This window comes from Bidens hawaiensis, unplaced genomic scaffold, assembly GCF_021521415.1.
Source record: "Bidens hawaiensis isolate Kalapana, Puna unplaced genomic scaffold, B.hawaiensis_p1.1 tig00037246_1, whole genome shotgun sequence".
Classification (NCBI taxonomy): Eukaryota; Viridiplantae; Streptophyta; class Magnoliopsida; order Asterales; family Asteraceae; genus Bidens; species Bidens hawaiensis.
Genome location: NW_027505471.1, coordinates 114,583 through 126,578, shown reverse-complemented (window position 1 = coordinate 126,578; position 11,996 = coordinate 114,583). Strand labels below are relative to the sequence as shown.

The 11,996-nt window shown below is 37.6% G+C and overlaps 1 pseudogene; it reads right to left on the bottom strand.

Moving 5' to 3' along the window:
* Positions 1-205: 205 nt before the first annotated feature.
* LOC143613395 (putative linoleate 9S-lipoxygenase 5) overlaps positions 206-11,996 on the bottom strand; it is a 42,667-nt pseudogene continuing 30,876 nt past the window's right edge.

Sequence of the window (11,996 nt, the reverse complement as noted above, 5' to 3'; positions counted from 1 at the left end):
TGTAGCAGTTACAGCTAATTATCATACAACCGCTAATTATCATACCCCTTCGTTAAATGTTGGAAAAATTATCATACCCCTTCCAGTTATAAAGAAATCAAAAACCAACAAAAACAAAACAAATTCACCCTTAAAATTTACAACCATACATATTTGTCCAACATCACAGATAGAAAAAGAACGTCAAATTTGTCCAAATTAGCAAGATATACAAGCGTACATATTTAAGAAACATTAGATAAAGAAGTTTCATATCGACACACTGTTAGGAATGCCCCTCCCAGTAAGTCCCTCTTCACTACTGCGGTATAGTAGAGTGTATGGCACCTTAACAGGTCCATACCTATTTTTCAACCTCTCATCTTGATTCATCTTTATGATTCTTTCCTCAGTTTCTTTGAGCTTACTGCCAAATTTTTCGAATGCCTTTAAAGGCTCTTCGTCTAATGTCCACTCAGGACAATCTCTTTCCCCAAGGTAGACCTCATCTGAAGTATGCCTTGATAATATCTGTCACACCCCGACCAAAGGCGGCGGAACATGCCGGGGTGCAACGATTGCTCATGAGCGCATGACACTATTTAAAGCGACAATATTTAACAAACTTATTTCATTTCACAACATCGAAAATGTCGCATAACCAAATATTCATAACTCAAATACAACAAAATATAACAAAATATAGCAAATCAAATATTGTTCATTTTTGCTAATATCCTAACAGTATTTGTGATGTTTTCTTCACCGAACTCCATAATCAACCTAGATGCAAACCTGTAACATTTCATAAAATAAAGTTTATCAACACAAAGGTTGGTGAGCAATTCATAAGTTTGAACAATAGATATATAGTATGAAAAGCCACAAAACTAGTATACAAAACCATAAATAATAGCTATAAACTTGGATAAATAGTTATCGCTAATAAGTTAGCGACACCCAACTATAAGGGGTTGCCAAATAGTTTAGGATTTTATAGTTATCATTAATTGCATTACGTTAACGACACCTTGCCATGAGGGGTTGCCAAATGGTCTAGGATTTATAGTTCCACCGTCCAAAAGCGATAAACACATAGTCAAATAAGCATAGAACACCAAATCGAGCAATTATTCAAGTAAGGTATACAACAACGTTTGTGGTTTAAGACCCAAGTATAAAACATTTAGTTTAGATAAGTTGAAATGTCACCCCCAAAATAAAAGATAGAAAACGGGGTATGACTCACGTTCAAGTAATAAACTTGAAAGATTGATTATTTGGAGATTTGCCGGAACGAGGAGTTTAACGTATGAAGCCTAAATAAAAGAAAGTCTTGGATTTAGAAAGGTTGTCTTGAAGATCTTTAAATAAAATAATTGTTGCAAAAACTAATCAATTAAAGTTCAAGGTTTAAAATGTAACTATTTAAGAATTTATAATAATAACCCTTTTAAAAAATGTAAGTTTGCTCAAAACCGGGTTAAAGTATCTAACCTTAATATTTACTTAACCAATGTTAGGTAATAAGGTGGGGAAAATGCTAAAATGCAAGTTCCATTAGGCTAAAGATACTAAAACGGGTTTTTAACGAGTGTTCGGGTTGTCGGTTCGGGTCTTGACAAATGGTCGAACCCAAAGTCAACTTTCCAAAATATTAATTGTTATGAGATAACTCATTAAAACATACTAACACTTAACCAAGTACGTAGATCTATTGTTTAGAACTAACAACGCACGTTAAGCGAGTGTTCGGTTTTGTCGGTCCAAACTATGTTATGAGATGAAGTTGGATCCAACTATTCCAAGTACTTAAGAAAAATAATTAAAATCAGTTTGTAAACTATTTTTTAAAGAAATATACAAGTCTTGATAACTAAAAACACACTTGTGTGTCTTAAGCGAGTAAAAGTCGGTATAGTTCGGTCTCCATCTCACAAATAGTTCATAGATGGTTTCTACATGCCCAAATATCATAGAACTTGTATATTGGTTTATAAATGAAGAAAACTTAAATTTTACAACAAAAAAAGTTAACTACAAGTCTTTTAAGCAAAAGTTTCGGTTTAGTTCGGTTTCCATCTCCCAACGAGTTCATAGATGGATTCCATATGCTTAATATCAAAGAACTTGTAAAAATGATTTTTGAAACTCAAATCTAGCAATAAACATGTTTAAACAACTATTTTAACAAAACTAGTAAACAAAAGTTCGGTTTCCGGTCTGGACTAGTTTCTGTTAAACTGAGGTTAGTCTTATACAAACCCACACCATGGAACTTGTAAATAAGATGAACAAACTAAAGGGTTAGAAGTTAGTCATAAGTGATATGTATAATAAGTTATGTGTGTGTAAATATATATCAAGAACACGAAGTCCTCCATGAAGTCTTGCCTTATGACATTTGAAACTTAACCAACCAAAGTCGGTGAAGTAACAAATAAAGGAAACAAGGGGTGTGTATTATATATATGTTGTACCACCATATTCAAGAGTTAGTAATGTTAGATGAACAAGTTAGAATGAAAGACTATAGTTAGTTTGACTTGAGAAGTCAAAACTTCAAAAATACATAAGAAATAACAACCTTGAATCTATGGAGTTTGAGAGAGTTTTTTGGAGATGTAGCAAGAGTAAAATGAAGAAGATGGGTGTGTATATATAGGGAATGAGTGAAGGGTTGGGTATAAATATTCTTTTATGGTTTGCATAAAAATGGGTATGTTTAAATGGTCAAACAATGCATAATATAAAAAAACAATATTTTATATATTTTATATATTTTAAATGACAAGATCCAATATTTTATATATTTGAAATGTTCGGGTTACAAACGGGTCGGGTTTACATAACAAAAGTGACCCGAAATTGACGAATGTCACAGTATTCCCTACTTTAGGAAATTTCGTCCCGAGATTAAGATGAAGACGACGATGCAAACAAATGTGGATACTTCTCTTTCATTGCGTCTTCTCGCTCCCAAGTAAACTCCGCGCCACGCCGTGATTCCCAACGAACTTTTACTAACCGAATACGACTACGTTTGGTTTTCTTCTCGTTGCGATCCATAATCTCAACGGGTCGTTCAACCATAATCATAGACTCATCAACATGAACTTCATCGAGGGGTATATGAAGATTACCCTCGGCTAGGCACTTTTTTAGATTCGAAACATGAAATGTCGGATGAACACCGGCAAGTTCTTGCGGTAGTTCAAGTCGATACGCTACTTTCCCAACACGCTCAAGAATTTTAAAAGGACCAACGAAACAAGGAGCTAGTTTACCCTTCTTTCCAAAACGGACACCCCCTTCCAAGGAGATACTTTTAGAAGGACAAGATCGTCAACATTAAATTCGATCGGTTTTCGCCGTTTGTCGGCGTAACTCTTTTGACGATTTCTAGCGGTTAGGAGATTTTTACGGATTTGATCAATGACGTCGGTGGCTTCTTGGACCATTTCGGGTCCCGTGATTTGAGCTTCACCAATTTCGTTCCAACAAATCGGGGAACGACATTTACGACCGTAAAGAGCTTGAAAAGGAGCCACATCAATGCTAGAGTGGTAGCTATTGTTGTAGGAGAACTTGATGAACGGAAGATGAGAATACCAATTCCCACCGAAATCAAGAACACATGCTCGTAGCATATCCTCGAGTGTTTGGATTGTACGTTCGGATTGACCGTCCGTTTGAGGATGATAAGCGGTGCTAAGATCGAGACCTGTTCCCAAAGCTTCTTGAAGTGAATGCCAAAAATGAGAGGTAAAACGGGCATCGCGGTCGGAGATGATAGACAATGGCAAACCGTGTCGGCACACGATTTCCCGAACATAGATTTGAGCAAGCTGCTCGACAGAATACTTCTCGCGGATCGGAATGAAATGAGCAGATTTGGTTAATCGATCGATGATCACCCAAATGCTATCGTTGCCTTTTTGGGTTTTGGGTAATTTGGTGATAAAGTCCATAGCAATGTCTTCCCATTTCCAAACGAGAATCGGTGGTTGCTCGAGTAGACCAAAAGGTCTTTGATGTTCGGCTTTGACTTTCGAGCAAGTAAGACATTTAGATACAAACAACGCTACGTCCTTTTTCATACCCGGCCACCAAAAGGTAGCATGAAGATCGAAGTACATCTTATCCGCACCGGGATGAACGGAATAGTGCGAATTATGAGCTTCGTCGAGAATACAAGTACGAAGGTCATCGCGATCGGGAACCCACAAACGATTGAGAAAATACAAAAGACCATCGGGTTTGGTTTCGAGTTGAAGTTCAGCTCCACATGACATTTCGTCATACATGTTACCTTCCTCAACGGAGGTGCGTTGAGCTTGAAGGATACGAATTTGAAGATCGGTTTGAACAATAACGCTTAGAAGCAGAACGGATTTAACATTAACCTTTCGACTTAGGGCGTCGGCGACAACATTCGCTTTACCGGGGTGGTAGCGAATCTCGCAGTCGTAATCACTAAGTAATTCTGCCCATCGTCGTTGTCTCATGTTGAGATCTTTTTGGTCAAAAATGTGTTGAAGGCTTTTGTGATCGGTAAAAACCACACATTTTGTTCCATAAAGGTAACGTCTCCATATTTTGAGAGCGAAAACGACGGCATCAAGTTCGAGATCGTGAGTCGTATAGTTCTTCTCGTTGACCTTAAGTTGCCTTGATGCGTATGCGATGACTTGACCTCGTTGCATGAGAACACAACCAAGTCCTTGATGGGATGCATCACAAAATACAACAAAATCGTCGTTTCCATCGGGAAGAGTTAGAATAGGAGCATTGCAAAGCATGTCCTTGAGAGTACAAAAGGCTTCCTCTTGCTTCGAACCCCAATCGAAGGGTTGTCCCTTATGGGTGAGAGAGGTAAGAGGCAAAGAGATCTTGGAAAAATTCCGAATGAAACGCCGATAATATCCGGCCAAACCGAGGAAGGATCGAATTTCCGTGGGAGTCGTTGGAGTTTTTCAATCCTTAACAGCCTCAATTTTAGCAGGATCAACATGAATACCTTTTTCGTTTACGATATGTCCCAAAAATTGAACTTCCTCGAGCCAAAATTCACATTTGGAGAATTTGGCATAGAGTTGTTCGTTTCTAAGGAGCTCGAGAATGGAACGCAAATGATGTTCATGTTCGGCTTTGGATTTAGAGAAGATAAGGATGTCATCAATAAAGACAATAACGAATTTATCAAGGAATGGTTTACAAACGCGGTTCATGAGGTCCATAAACACCGCGGGTACATTTGTTAACCCGAAGGGCATAACCAAAAATTCGAAATGTCCATATCGAGTACGGAAAGCGGTTTTTGGAATGTCTTCTTCGCGAACACGCAATTGATGATAACCCGATCGAAGATCAATTTTGGAGAAACAAGTTGCGCCTTGAAGTTGGTCGAATAAGTCGTCGATACGTGGCAATGGATAACGATTTTTAATAGTAAGTTTGTTGAGTTCTCGATAATCGATGCATATACGAAACGAACCATCCTTCTTTTTCACGAAGAGAACATGAGCGCCCCAAGGAGAAGAGCTTGGACGAATGAAGCCTTTATCGGAAAGTTCTTCGAGTTGGTTTGATAGTTCTTGCATTTCCGACGGGGCTAGACGATAAGGAGCCTTGGCCACGGGCATCGCGCCGGGCACAAGATCGATTTGGAATTCAATCGGACGAACGGGAGGAAGACCGGTAACATCATCGGGAAAGACATCAAGGAAATCACGAACAATAGGAATATCTTGGATCTTCCTTTCCTTTTTGTCTTTTGTCACCGAGAGAGCTAAAAGCGGAACGTACTTTTGGCGTAAGTACTTTTGCGATTGAGAACACGACATGAGATTTAGCCTTCGAGACGTTGTGTTTCCAAAGACCTTAAGAACCTTGCCGTTGACAAGCGGAATGCGAATGAATTTATCAAAACAAACGACTTCGGCACGGTGCAAAGACAACCAATCCATGCCTACTATGACATCGAAGCTACCCATTTGCATCGGGATGAGATCGATGGAGAATTTATGCTTAGAAAGAATAAGAGAGCAATCGCGGACGACGGAATTGATGGTAATAGAATTGCCATTGGCGACTTCAACAGAGAACGGTCAGGAAAGCTTAGTTCGAGGCATCGCAAGTTTCGACTCAAATTTCAAAGAAATAAAACTTCTATCGGCATCGGTATCAAATAAAATAGAAGCCAAATGATAGTTCACCAAAAACATACCGTTCACAACATCGTTTGCCACTTGAGCTTGATTTGCATTCATCATAAACGCCCGCCCTTGATTACCATGGTTGACTTGATGTGCTTGTTGTGGAGGTGGAGGTGGTGCTTGGATTGTTTGGATGGGTTGGATGAGTGGTGCATTGAGTTGGGGAATTTGGGGTTGGTAAGTTTGAACTTGGTAAGCTTGTGTTTGGTAGTATGGTATGGTTACGGTTTGAGCTTGGTTGGCAAAAGATAAACGTGGGCAATTTTGGCGGAAATGGTTGGGATCACCACAATTAAAGCAAGCTCGGGGTTGTTGGGGTTGGTTTGATGGGTATGGTGCATAGCGGTTTTGGGCATTTTGGGGAAAGTTTCTCGGTTGGGTTGGTGGGTTAGGTTGGTTGGGTTGGTTTTGTTGGGTGGATCGGCACGTGTTGGGGAAGTGACCAAATCGATTACAAATTGTACAATGGCGACACGGCGAGTTTGTTGGGTGGTGAAGTTGGCAAGTGTTACATAGTGGGGAGTTACCAATATAAGGTTTTCAGTTTTGGGGAAGAGTTTGGGCTTGTTGTGGTGGTTGAGTTTGGGTGACGGCAAAGTTTCGGTAATTAGTCTTGGGTTTCTTCTTGTTGTTGTTGTTGTGTCGGGAGGAGTTGGAGTAGTTTATAGCTTGTGGTGCGGGTTCAATCTTGGCTTGGGAAGCGGGCTCGGTTTTGGCTTTCTCGATTGTTTTCTTGAGGGTTAGGGTACCCTCCTTCACGTGATTTTCCGATAGCCAACCGGCTAACGTGATGGCTTCCTCAAGGTTCGCTGGTTTGCTACTCATGACTGAGTCCCGGATTTTCATCGGTAAACCCCTAATATATTTGTCAATTTCACGTTCGGTTGGGGTGACCAAGTGAGGTACATGAACGCTTAGCTCGTGGAAACGGAGTGAGTAAGCGGCGTTATCACCACCTTCTTGTTTTAGGTCCCAAAATTCTACCTCAAGCTTTTGGAGCTCGTGTTTAGGACATAATTTCTTCTTCATCAGCGCCTTGAGCTCGGCCCATGGAAGAGCCATGGCCATATCCGTACCTTGGAGGTGCATGACACTACCCCACCAAGTTAGGGCGGTTCCCCTAAACATGCTTGAAGCGAAGTTTGTCGTTTTCGCTTCGGGGCATTCGCTATGTAAAAACACATTCTCCACAGATTTGAACCACTGCAACAACGTAGTCACACAGTTGGTTCCATAGAATTCGGACGGGTTGGCACTAGTAAATTGTTTAAGCAGGTAGGATGCGGGTTTGGGCTCAATAGGTGCAACAACGGGTGCGGGTTGGTTTGCTTGTATTTGGGTTATTAGTTCGGGAATCACAGCGGCCATTTGCTTGGCGATGATGGCGGCCATACGTCGAGTGGAGTTCTTGCGCGGTTGGCGTCTTAGCGGAGGCATGCTAAAAAAATTATAAAGAAAATGGGATAAGTTTTTGGGTAAAAAGGAAATGAATATAAAGGTGTATAAAATAAAATAAGATTTCGATTTTTGATTTGTGAATCCTAGAGTTAGTATGGAGAAGATGTTAGTGTTAGATAAAATATAAAACTTTGTTTATAAATAACAAAACCGAAACAATAGTAAATGGTTTTTTTTTTTTTTTGAGAATTTAAAGCTTAAAAATTTGAGATTTTGAGATTTATAGAGTTGGAAAAATCGTGCATGAACCACCATGACTTGATATTCCAACACTAAAAAGTTTTATAAAACAACATATTGGAGTCTAAACATGTGTACGAACCACCGAAACTTTTTCATGTTTTCGACTCAAATAACGATAATAACACAATAAATCGAGATACAACGTCATGTCAAAACATTAGTCCACGAAATCACCGTAGTTCTATTGTTTTAACACCGAAAATTAGGATGGCGACCGGAACGCTCTCATTCGACTACTTAAAGTATTGACATTTATAACACGATTTATGGCCTAGAAAACGAGAATTATAACTCAACCATCCCAGGTAAGTAAATCACCTTCGATTCTTGGAATCTTTTTTGTCAAATGGTCATTTTATAATTTCTCATTTCCTATGATGGCTACAAACCCGAAATAAACGCAACCTTTAAGGGAGTTGAAATACGGGATCCAAGTTAATCTTGTAATCCATAAAACACAATGAAAATCTACTTTTTGCGTTTTAAGGTAAGGATACCTTGGAAATACTATGAAAGTGTGTGTATGTGATCATTTAGGATATTGGTGAATTTTAAACAAGTTAATAAATAAACATGCGATATGAACAATTAGATTGAGTAAACACGTATGAACACACGTATAGGACCCTAAGCATAACAATTCTAGGTCGTTACGTCTAACCACCTATCTTAATTGTCATGGCTCTGATACCAATCTGTCACACCCCGACCAAAGGTGGCGGAACATGCCGGGGTGCAACGATTGCTCATAAGCGCATGACACTATTTAAAGCGACAATATTTAACAAACTCATTTCATTTCACAACATCGAAAATGTCGCATAACCAAATATTCATAACTCAAATACAACAAAATATAACAAAATATAGCAAATCAAATATTGTTCATTTTTGCTAATATCCTAACGGTATTTGTGATGTTTTCTTCACCGAACTCCATAATCAACCTATATGCAAACCTGTAACATTTCATAAAATAAAGTTTATCAACACAAAGGTTGGTGAGCAATTCATAAGTTTGAACAATAGATATATAGTATGAAAAGCCACAAAACTAGTATACAAAACCATAAATAATAGCTATAAACTTGGATAAATAGTTATCGCTAATAAGTTAGCGACACCCAACTATAAGGGGTTGCCAAATAGTTTAGGATTTTATAGTTATCGTTAATTGCATTACGTTAACGACACCTTGCCATGAGGGGTTGCCAAATGGTCTAGGATTTATAGTTCCACCATCCAAAAGCGATAAACACATAGTCAAATAAGCATAGAACACCAAATCGAGCAATTATTCAAGTAAGGTATACAACAACGTTTGTGGTTTAAGACCCAAGTATAAAACATTTAGTTTAGATAAGTTGAAATGTCACCCCCAAAATAAAAGATAGAAAACAGGGTATGAAGTTACTCACGTTCAAGTAATAAACTTGAAAGATTGATTATTTGGAGATTTGCCGGAACGAGGAGTTTAACGTATGAAGCCTAAATAAAAGAAAGTCTTGGATTTAGAAAGGTTTTCTTGAAGATCTTTAAATAAAATAATTGTTGCAAAAACTAATCAATTAAAGTTCAAGGTTTAAAATGTAACTATTTAAGAATTTATAATAATAACCCTTTTAAAAAATGTAAGTTTGCTCAAAACCGGGTTAAAGTATCTAACCTTAATATTTACTTAACCAATGTTAGGTAATAAGGTGGGGAAAATGCTAAAATGCAAGTTCCATTAGGCTAAAGATACTAAAACGGGTTTTTAACGAGTGTTCGGGTTGTCGGTTCGGGTCTTGACAAATGGTCGAACCCAAAGTCAACTTTCCAAAATATTAATTGTTATGAGATAACTCATTAAAACATACTAACACTTAACCAAGTACGTAGATCTATTGTTTAGAACTAACAACGCACGTTAAGCGAGTGTTCGGTTTTGTCGGTCCAAACTATGTTATGAGATGAAGTTGGATCCAACTATTCCAAGTACTTAAGAAAAATAATTAAAATCAGTTTGTAAACTATTTTTTAAAGAAATATACAAGTCTTGATAACTAAAAACACACTTGTGTGTCTTAAGCGAGTAAAAGTCGGTATAGTTCGGTCTCCATCTCACAAATAGTTCATAGATGGTTTCTACATGCCCAAATATCATATAACTTGTATATTGGTTTATAAATGAAGAAAACTTAAATTTTACAACAAAAAAAGTTAACTACAAGTCTTTTAAGCAAAAGTTTCGGTTTAGTTCGGTTTCCATCTCCCAACGAGTTCATAGATGGATTCCATATGCTTAATATCAAAGAACTTGTAAAAATGATTTTTGAAACTCAAATCTAGCAATAAACATGTTTAAACAACTATTTTAACAAAACTAGTAAACAAAAGTTCGGTTTCCGGTCTGGACTAGTTTCTGTTAAACCGAGGTTAGTCTTATACAAACCCACACCATGGAACTTGTAAATAAGATGAACAAACTAAAGGGTTAGAAGTTAGTCATAAGTGATATGTATAATAAGTTATGTGTGTGTAAATATATATCAAGAACACGAAGTCCTCCATGAAGTCTTGCCTTATGACATTCGAAACTTAACCAACCAAAGTCGGTGAAGTAACAAATAAAGGAAACAAGGGGTGTGTATTATATATATGTTGTACCACCATATTCAAGAGTTAGTAATGTTAGATGAACAAGTTAGAATGAAAGACTATAGTTAGTTTGACTTGAGAAGTCAAAACTTCAAAAATACATAAGAAATAACAACCTTGAATCTACGGAGTTTGAGAGAGTTTTTTGGAGATGTAGCAAGAGTAAAATGAAGAAGATGGGTGTGTATATATAGGGAATGAGTGAAGGGTTGGGTATAAATATTCTTTTATGGTTTGCATAAAAATGGGTATGTTTAAATGGTCAAACAATGCATAATATAAAAAAAACAATATTTTATATATTTTATATATTTTAAATGACAAGATCCAATATTTTATATATTTGAAATGTTCGGGTTACAAACGGGTCGGGTTTACATAACAAAAGTGACCCGAAATTGACGAATGTCACAATATCTCTATTAAAGACATGCTAAGAAGTGACTGAAATTGCGGACTAATTGTTTTTAGAAACACTTTCTTAGGATCCTGTGTTAACTCGTCGTACTCAGGAGTGTTCGGTTCGGGTAAAAGCCTACGAGTTAAAGTTGGTCGATTAGGGGGGTATCCTGCGTAAGGGTATTGTCCGAAGTTCACTGCTGCATGAAGAGCAGAAGATATCCATATTATTATTGTGCAATTATCGATAACATCTTGAACATAACTCATAGTAGGCCACCACTGCTCGTCTTTCAAGTATCCATGTCCCTCGTCTCGAAGTTCCTTCCACGATGACTGGAGTTCTGTGTCCTCTTGCACCATCATATCATTTTTGTAGTAAAACGTGCAATAATCCTCAACCCATGTTTCAATTGCTGACCAAATCTCAAGCCCATCGACAGCATACGGGTAATCTTCAATCATTAGTCATAGGCCATGAGGAGAATTTGAGTCCTCAACTGTTACCCCCCCTGCATATTAAAAGGACTTGCTTCATGTAACTTATCATGCAAGATCTACATTAAACTAAGTTTGATGGAAGTCATTTTTGTTTTTATTATGCAAGTTGGATATTTAATCTAAGTTTGTTAATAATATGTGGGGTGACAATATTACATAACTAAACTTTATATGTTATGGACTTTTTCCTTCGTCTTTTATTTAGTAAGGGGGCATAAGTTGATTGTTTATGTTTTGAAAGGCGGTAAACAGATTGCTTACCTCAGTGTAAGATCTTTAGGGAGAGCCTGGTTGGGAAATACCCATTTTTTGTATATCTGTTAACTTAATTCAATTGAATATCTCCCAGTGAAGAAAGTCGTTTCTAAAACACCTCCACCGTTGATCAAAATAGTCCTAGCTGAAGCATTGATGTTCATTGTATCACGAAAATGTGGCTTAAGAAGCTTGTAGATGGGATGGAGAACACTTAGTTGCCTATTTGTTGCTATCACAAATGGCTCAATAACAGCATGGGTGTTCAACCTTTGAAACATGAAATGGATATCAATGGTAGTT